Source organism: Mytilus galloprovincialis, chromosome 3, assembly GCF_965363235.1.
Source record: "Mytilus galloprovincialis chromosome 3, xbMytGall1.hap1.1, whole genome shotgun sequence".
Lineage (NCBI taxonomy): Eukaryota > Metazoa > Mollusca > Bivalvia > Mytilida > Mytilidae > Mytilus > Mytilus galloprovincialis.
Window position 1 is genome coordinate 17408785 of NC_134840.1, and position 9935 is coordinate 17418719.

The following is a 9935-nucleotide window of genomic DNA, read 5'->3' on the forward strand; positions in this document are numbered from 1 at the left end:
ACCATCATGAACAACTTACAATGTAACATCATGAAATCATGAACAACTTACAATGTATCACGATGAACAACTTACAATGTACCATCATAAACAACTTACAATGTATCATCATGAACAACTTTCAATGCATCACCATGAACAACTTACAATGTACCACCATGAAAAACTTACAATGTATCACCATGAGGTACTTACAATCACCAGGAGCAACTTACATGTACCACCATGAACAACTTACAATGTACCATCATAAACAACTTACAATCACCAGGAGCAACTTACATGTACCACCATGAACAACTTACAATGTACCATCATGAAACCACAAACAACTCACAATGTACCATCATGAAACCACAAACAACTTACAATGTACCATCATGAACAACTTACAATGTACCACCATGAAACCATGAACAACTTACAATGTAACACCATGAAACCACGGACAACTTACAATGTACCACCATGAACAACTTAGAATGTACCATCATGAACAACTTACAATGTATCACCATGAACAACTTACAATGTACCACCACGCACAACTTACAATGTACCACCACGAACCACTTACAATGTACCATCATGAACAACTTACAATGTACCATCATGAACAACTTACAATGTACCATCATGAACAACTTACAATGTATCATTATGAACAACTTATCATAAACAACTTACAATGTACCATCATAAACAACTTATCATAAACAACTTACAATGTATCACCATGAACAACTTACAATGTATCATCATAAACAACTTACAATGTATCACCATGAACAACTAACAATGTACCATCATGAACAACTTACAATGTACCATCATAAACAACTTTAGATGCACCATCATGAACAACTTACAATGTACCATCATGAACAACTTATAATGAACCACCATGAACAACTTACAATGTATCACCATGAACAACTTACAATGTACCATCATGAACAACTTACAATGCACCATCATGAACAACTTACAATGCATCACCATGAATAACTTACAATGTACCATCATGAACAACTTAACAATGTACCATCATGGACAACTTACAATGCACCATCATGAACAACTTACAATGCATCACCATGAACAACTTACAATGTACCATCATGAACAACGTAACAATGTACCATCATGGACAACTTACAATGTACCATCATGAACAACTTAACAATGTACCATCATGGACAACTTACAATGTACCATCATGAACAACTTACAATGTACCATCATGAACAACTTACAATGTACCATCATGAACAACTTATAATGAACCACCATGAACAACTTACAATGTATCACCATGAACAACTTACAATGTACCATCATGAACAACTTACAATGTACCATAATGGACAACTTACAATGCATCATATTTAAAAAGAATTCCTCTTGTTTTCAAACAATAGATATCCTATAATCATCAATCAAAACCATAATTACAGTTGTTTCTAGTTTTTTACACTTTCTTTACAAAGTAATTGAACCGTTATTCATAGCCACTTTGCTCTCTATCTTAAATTCTGCAACATCAAGCATATAAGCTTTTCTGTCTTGAGCTCAAATAAAATAAAAGTCATGTCGTGTCACAACTATCCTAACCTGTATTAAAAATTCAACAAAGCTGAAACTGCATATAACATATTGCACTGGTTCCCAGAAGTTTGGAAGTATAAAAATTCATAAGGGTTCCGCGGAACACAGTGTCTCACCTACTTTTGCTGTTAATCTTAGAATCAACAAAAATGAGGAAAAACATCAATAAAAATTTCCCTCTCCATACTGTCTTTTGATTGAAAGAAGCTTCCAAGTTTGGTAAAAATCCAGGATAGTTTATGAATCTAATGAATGTTTTTTTTTAAACTTTAACTGCAGACTATATGTAATGTTAACTGGAAGAAAAACTAAGTCCATTTATAAGTAAAATACGGAAAAAGTAGAATTTTTTTTTTACTTCTGAATAATATCTTAGGATCAGAAACAAGCTTTTTGTCCAAGTTTGGTAGAAATCCAGGATAGTTTAAGAACATTATAAAAATTTTAAAAACTTAAACCACAGAGTGAATGTTTTGTTTCTGGCAAAGAAATTTATTTTTACAAAATTTTCTTCTTGATACTATCTAATGATCATAAACAAGCTTCTGTCCAAGTTTGGTATAAATCAAGGATAGTTTATGAAAGTTTTTAAATTTTAAAAACTTTAACCACAGAGTGAATGTAATGTTTCGTCGCAGAAAAACTAAGTCCATTTATAAGTAAAATATGGAAAAAATGGAATTGTATTTTTACAAAATTTACTTCTGAATACTTTCTTATGATCATAATAAACAAGCTTATGTCCAAGTTTGGTAGAAATCCAGTATAGTTTAAGAAAGTTATTAAAATTTCAAACTTTTAACCACAGAGTGAATATTTGTGGACGCCGCCGCCGCCGAAAATGGAATGTAAGATCGCTTAGTCTCACTTTTTCAACTAAAGTCAAGGCTTGACAAAAGCATGAACGTCGGATCAGAGCAACAGAAAAAATGTGCCCACTTTTTTAATTTCCCATTTTTTTCATTATTCAAAAGCAACTTCTACAGTGATCCCAAGTCTTAATGCTTTTATTTAATATGACAACCCAAATATTTTACCTAATTACAAAGTTACAACTATGTGTAGGAACTATTATGTTCCAAAGTATGTACTGTTTTCTGGTATGTTCTTTCTGAATGTGCCTGAAACAGTGGTTCTTTGCCATAAAATTATTATCATATGATTACTCAAATGGTATCTCATTTAGTTTAAGCAAAATAATTAATAATGCACAAGTAATTTGCTTTTGTTAAAGTGGAAAATTTAGCATAAATAAATCAACAGTATTTGAAATTCTTCAATTTTCCAAAATAAATGTTTAATCTATTCAATGCAATAAAACTCTTGTTTTTCTAAAAATCTATCTTTTTTAAATACAGATTTAAGAAGAGAGAAAATTAAGTGAAATGGCAAAAACTCTCCAAAATCATGACGTTTTTGATTACGATATGTTGTGTCATAAGGTAGAGCACAACCTTCAACCAAAAATGTATTTACAAATGAAGTATATTTTTTTGAATTCTTCCCTAATAAAATAATTTTATTGATGCATTTACTTTGAGTCTATCTTTGCCAAAAAATCCTTCAAGAGTCTTTAATGATGTCTTATTCAAAGTATACAATTAACAATTGTGTCATTTAACATTTTCTGGAAGTCTTTATTCTGACCAACAGAGTACAATCTAGGGTGTTTGGGGTGAGAAAAAAATAACTCTCCATCACACATTTCTTAATTCATTTTAGATTTACCTTTAAGATATCCTTAAATTTTGATAACATTTAAATCTAGTTATTTGAAAATTGAATAGAACTGCTAATTATGAGTTAACTTAATACATAATATTCACAAAAGATTATCAGATAATCGCATCCAATTATTTAAGAAAATTTTTTTTTTAAAGAAACTAAATGTAATATTAAATTACACTTACTAATGCATTTATTACTACCAGTATACTCTCACATAAATAAAATAACATTTTATCAAAAGAGAAAGCAAATGTATTAATACTTTAATTTGGAAATATTTCACTTACCGGTATATCAAATATCAAAGCCAACTTGGGATGTTTCCATTTATTTTTGGTTTTCTGTTTAAATGAAGTTTACACAAATACATGTTGAATTTAATCAAATATATGATAATTTCATCTTTTTACTATCAGGATATTGAGTACCTGTTACCTGAATAAAATCAGCAATTAGTATCATTTATCATGAAAATAAAACACTTACTTGGTGATGTGTATTCCAATTTGTAATCAAGCTTGTGGCCCAAAAGAACAAATGTAATGTCTTTAACCTGTCCTGAGGGAAATGGTCCTTTTAAACTTCTTTGTACTGAATAGGTCACCACTTGGAACAATTCTAAACCTATTGTTATAAGGCCATAAAACATTATCAAATGATGGATTAAAATTTTAATCTATTTACTTAAATGTGTATTGAAAGTGTAAACAAAAGTGTTTTTCTGCATAACACACAAACAACAGCTCAACAGGAACTTCTACAACCAATTTTGGTAAAATTAGTTATGTTACTCAAACATCAATATTTTTCTTCTTGAGAAAAGTGGTTTATTCAATGAATTACATACCAATACAAGTTTAAAAGCCAAATGTATATCATCAACAAATGATGCATTTTTTAAAATGTTGAATCTAGATGCTTTTACTTTACAAACTTCACTAAAATATTCATTTGATTCCTCCAACTCTCATTTCAGATCTGTGAGAAGACTACAATGTTTATAATTTATTGCATTGTTGGGTTGTTGTCTCATAAATGCTTATACTACATCTCATTATAAACTAACATAGATAGATATACGAAGGTGTGGTATGACTGCCAATAAGACAACTCTCCATATAGTTCATTTTCAAAATTAAAGAATAAGTATTATCTTGCCAACAAGATGATATTTTTACCTTTCAACAAATTCTAAATAATTCACCCTTTTACTGAGAGCCTTAATCCTATCTGCTGTTCTGGCATCATTTGTCAATCTTTTCCTGGAGTCACCTTACCTAGAATAAAACTTAAAAAATACAGATTTGTAAAGTAAGTTTGCAAATTTGTTTCTTTTTCTTTATTTTGTTTTCTTTAGAACATATTGCATTTGCAGTATGTATAAAGTACTTTTTTTGTTTGTTTAGAATTGTTTATTTTCTTCCTTTTCCTCCTTATCTTCTTAAGAGTATTTTTCTGAGTGCTTTTTTTTTCAGACAAGATGTGAATGTATACTAAAATAGTCACTGACAAATGTGCATTATCACATTATAGGCTTAAGTATTTATTATAAAATCATTAGATTTTAGCAACCAGCAATCCAAATTTAGTTAAAACATTGCTGTACAGGAAGTCATGCTAAGTATATCCTGACTCATACCTTATTCCTGCTGGATAGGAAATTTTTATAAGAGACTGAAAAAAAAAATGCTCACATCATGTTTTATCTGTTTTTTACCAAAAAGCTCAATAAAAAGTCAGTAACTCAAAAATAAAATAAAGAATCATCAAGAAAAAGTATACAGATCTTCAGATTGATATAAATAACAAGTGTGTGAAGTTTTAGTCATAAATAGTTCCTGAGATACGACGCAACATGTGACCCCCCCCCCCTCTTTTTTTTACAAAATACTCAATAACCCTAAATAAGAATCATCACTAAAAAGTATACAGATCTTTAGATTAATATAATTAAGAAGTGTGTAAAGTTTTAAGCAATAATCATGAATTGTTTTTGGGATACAGCGCGACATGTGAAAAAAACACCACCCCTGTTTTACTTACAAAGTCACATAACTCAAAAAGTTTAAATCTTATTTTCACCAAAAAGTAAACTAATCGTTTGACCATCATAATAAAGAACTATGTTAAGTTCATGCAATTTGGATAAGTCGTTCTCAAGTTACTGTGCAACAATGTTTTAATTTTGACAGGCATATAAAAATTGGGTATCCTCTTATCCCTAACCAACCTCACCCATCTGTCAGTCCAACATCACCAACTGTAAACTGGTTTTAGACTTCATCAAACCTGGCCATCAAGGTATAGAAGATTAGACATGGAAAAATGCTCATCAGGAAAGAGTTTACATTTAACATCAAGCCAACACCAAAAATATTTACCTCAAGAAAAGGAATAGAAAAAAAGATATGAAAGCCTTTTAATTTTAATGAAAAGAAATGATCCTATAATTTAATTGACTATTTATTAAACTTTAGAGATTTTAAAATGTTTGTCCTAAATAAAACATTATGATTTGTTATGATATACATCAACCAGATTAATCGAATAAGTCAATGGCTTTGGAAAAAACTTAGTTTAACCTTTGGTCCAAACATTTAATATTTAGCAATTACAATCAATAGTGGCCTGACTGGCCTCACTAGTAAAAAAGAAAGTAATGTGATAATATTATTCTAACAATTAAAGTGTAAAGTTTGTATACAAATATTTTTTCAAAGATTATGTGAAATATTCATAAATCTACAAGATAAGGTGAGAAGTCCACAATGGGCTTTATTTTATTTGTGGTATGGGATTTGCTGATTGTTGAAGGCCATACGATGACCTATAGTTGTTAATTTATTTGTCATTTGGTCTGTTGTGGAGCGTTGTCTCATTGGCCATCATACCACATCTATTTTTATATTGTATATATACATGCATACAACTGCATAATGATGGACATTTGATTGGTTTGAAAATTGTATCTGATTTTAATATTTGTAATGTAAACTGAAAAAGTAAAGAAGTCCAATCAAATAATGTGCAGTTGTATCAACAGTGGTTACTAAAATAAATTATTATTAAATGCTTGGAGTATCTATATTGTTTGTGTTAGGTTTTTTTTTTTTTATTATAGAATAAAATTGGAACAAGAAAGCTCCTTAGAGCCTGAGTCACTCGCCTGTCAAAAATTGAAACAGTAGGTAAAAAATCTTTGAATTGCTATTCCTACTATAAGGGGTCAGGCAATGGTTTCTGTCATGTTGGCACACATATATATTTTGTATACCAATCAGAATTGCTGATAATAGTTTCTAGCTATCTATCATATTTTTCAATATTAGAGGCAAATACCTCTAAAATAAGACAAAAAACAAAATAATCTTTTAAGGGCAATAACTTCTATAAGCAGTCATCTGATAGTTTTGGTCATTTGGCATTATTGTATACATGATCATTTTTGCTGTTCTCAGTTTTCACTTATTTAATATAGTTTTTTAAAATAATAGAAAAATATGTACAATATAAACACTGTGTTAATTTTTGGTCCAATATCTTTTTAATATAAGGCCAGATTTTTTTTAATTTGTTGGTTTACTGATCAGCCGACCCTTTTTTCCGAAATACAGAATAATAAAATTCAGTGATGTTCCATATATATGCTTTTTTATTACCGCCAACCCTACCAATACCTATCCCTGAAATATAAATTAAAAAAAATATTTTATGAAATGAAATGCATTAAACACTAACAGAATTGATAACAAATTATGTTGTGAAAAAATAAAAATTCAAAAATAATCCGTATGTTTTTTGTATCTAAAAGTAGACAAATCAATCATAACTGACCTTGAAATGTTGTTTGCACAAATAATGTTGTGTAGCAAAACCTGTGTTTATTACCCATTACAATAAGTTCTTTTTCTTTTTTTTGATAATTCTGTAAGATGTATAATCTCATAGATAAAATGGACCTATCCAAACAAGGAGGATGTCAAGTTATAGCTTTTCACAAACAATTTCATAGATAAATAATTTAATTTTGGATGTAACGCGTCTTCTGATTGGATGACGTTATTTTGTTATGAGCCCATAGACATAATTTAATCATGTGACCGTGACGTCATCAACGTTTTTTCAAGGTTTTCTACGGTTTAAAATAGAATTTAGAATTAAATTATAAGAAATGACTGTAATATTTTTTCTGTCTATTCGAAATAACATAAAAAATGTGGTGCACACTGTTAAATAACCCGCTACGCGCGTTATTCAGTGTGCACCACATTTTTTATGTTATTTCTTCATAGACAGAAAAAATATTACAGTCATTCCTTAATTAAAAAAATCTTGGATATCAAAAACAGGAATTGCTTGAAAACTCATGAATCCAATGTCTTTGTCTTTCCACTGGATGAGTCTATTAGCTTATTTTCATACAATGTGTTTGCAATTTTTTTTTATTAGTTTTCATGCTTAAAGATTATTATTCACGAAGTTTCCTGAAATTAATAAAGAGCTACGCAGATCTGTTTTTTTCTTGTTCGTGAAATGACGATTTAATTTGTCTGTGTCCTTTGACAAAAGCAAGCATTTTATGTTTATAACGGCTGAACAATAATATTTCATGGAACTTTTGTCATGTGTCGTTTCAATATTAAACTGTGTTCACCTATTGTCATGTATTGTTTCAATATAAACACTATGAAAACTTTTTGTCATGTGTTTTTTTTCAATTTAAAAACTGTGTTTATCTTTAGTCATGTATTGTTTAACAAAAACCCTATAGCTTTTGCTTTAAGGTTTTTCATGCAAACACTATGTTAACCTTTTGTCAGATATTTGTTCAATATTAACACTTAGTTCACCTTTTGTAATGTATCGTTTCAATTAAACACTATGATAACCTTTTTACTTTTTTTTTAATAAAAAACACTGTGTTTAACTTTTGTCATGTATTTTTTTGATAAAAACACAATGATAACTTTTTAACTTGTGTATTTCATAAAAGCACAATGATAACTTTTTAACTTATGTATTTCATAAAAACACTGTGATAACATTTCTTCCTGTATTTTTTTTCAATATAAATACTTAATTAATCTTTTGTCATGTATTGCTTCAATATATATCCATGCACTGTAATATTTTTTTGTCATGTATTATTTAAATATAAACACTGTATTCATCTTTTGTCATGTATTATTTCAATAAAAACTTCAGGATACTTTTTTGACTTAATATTTTTTACACAAACACAGTTAACTTTTATGTAAAGTTTCAAACTCAATATTTTCCAGGTTTTATCATTAAAGAAAAAATCATCAATCTATCAAAATTTAATGTCTGAATAAATTAACATATACATAAATATAACATTGTGTTAAGCTGGTCTGTAGAGTTCTAGATACAAATAGATTACTGATCCTGAGAACTAGGTCAAAAAAATATTTAGGTATCAAATGCAATAAAATCAACAAGTAAATTACTCATAAATATATGTTTACAGATGTAAAAAATATATTGTAAATTGTACAATTCTTAGTTCTGTATACCTTGTACAATAATGAATATTATAAGATTAAACTATTATGAAACCACAACTGAAAAGGCAAACATACAAATAAAAATAAAAAAATCAAGTAATTTAGAAATTTGTACAAATAAATTTTGTCTAATTTTGCCAGGAAACATGGTTTAAATTGGATTTTTTTTTTTTTAAGTTCAGTGACCTGCAAAATATAGGTCAAACCTGGGAACAGTATATCTAACATATATGTTCCTGGTCAAACCTGGGAACAGTATATCTAACATATATGTTCCTGGTCAAACCAAAATTTGGTATATATTCTAAAAATGTCTTAACATAATGAACATTTGTATCAAGTTTCCACTTTCCAGTAGATTTGACCCTAACTTTATAGGAAACTACCTTCACCATAACCTGATAAGGAATAGAAGAACAAAGGGATGAAAAAACAGGCAGAAACAGATCAGAAAATATAATGCTCCCTTACTAATATAGGCCACACATATCAAGAATGAGTCCATAGTACAAGATTGCCCCACTCGCACTATCATTTTCTATGTTCAGTGGAACATGAAATTGGGGTCAAAACTATAATTTGGCATTAAAATAAGAAATTTCATATCATAGGGAACATACTCAGTGTCATGTTGATTGGACTTCAACTTCATCAAAAACTACCTTGACCAAAAACTTTAACCTGAAGTAGGACAGAGAGACGGATGGACAGACATACAAACGGACCCACAGACCAGAAAACATAATGCCCCTCAACTATCGTAGGTTGGGAACAAAAAATAACATTGATTTCTATAGATATATGTATGTTTGATAGCATTTATAACACTTTTCAACCCATGCAAGTAGTACCAAAAAAAAAGCGGAAAATATCAAAGGCAAATCCAAAATTCGTAAGTCAAAGGGAAACTGCAAAAAATTAAAGAGGACAAAAATACAAGTCCATTTAAACCATTAATTGAAATACTGTTAATTCAGAAATTAATGAATACATTTATTATTGTCATTTTGTCATTTTAGATTAAATTGCGATTTTAATTTTTGCAATATGAAAAACGCTGTTTAATTCATA

At 29.1% G+C, this 9935-nt stretch overlaps 1 protein-coding gene across 3 annotated transcripts in view; it reads right to left on the bottom strand.

The window, feature by feature from the left end:
* The window catches only part of LOC143067285 (uncharacterized), a 29335-nt gene extending 24737 nt beyond the window's left edge, over window positions 1-4598 (bottom strand). For 2 of the 3 annotated variants that reach the window (XM_076240422.1, XM_076240419.1), the window contains exons 1-2: window positions 4515-4598; window positions 3823-3960 (exon numbers count right to left, since the gene is read on the bottom strand). The gene's annotated coding sequence lies outside the window, so the exon portion shown is untranslated. Of the gene's footprint in view, window positions 1-3623; window positions 3644-3822; window positions 3961-4514 lie in introns of those variants that run through there. The other variant, XM_076240421.1, reaches the window with a different exon arrangement.
* Window positions 4599-9935: the final 5337 nt, after the last annotated feature.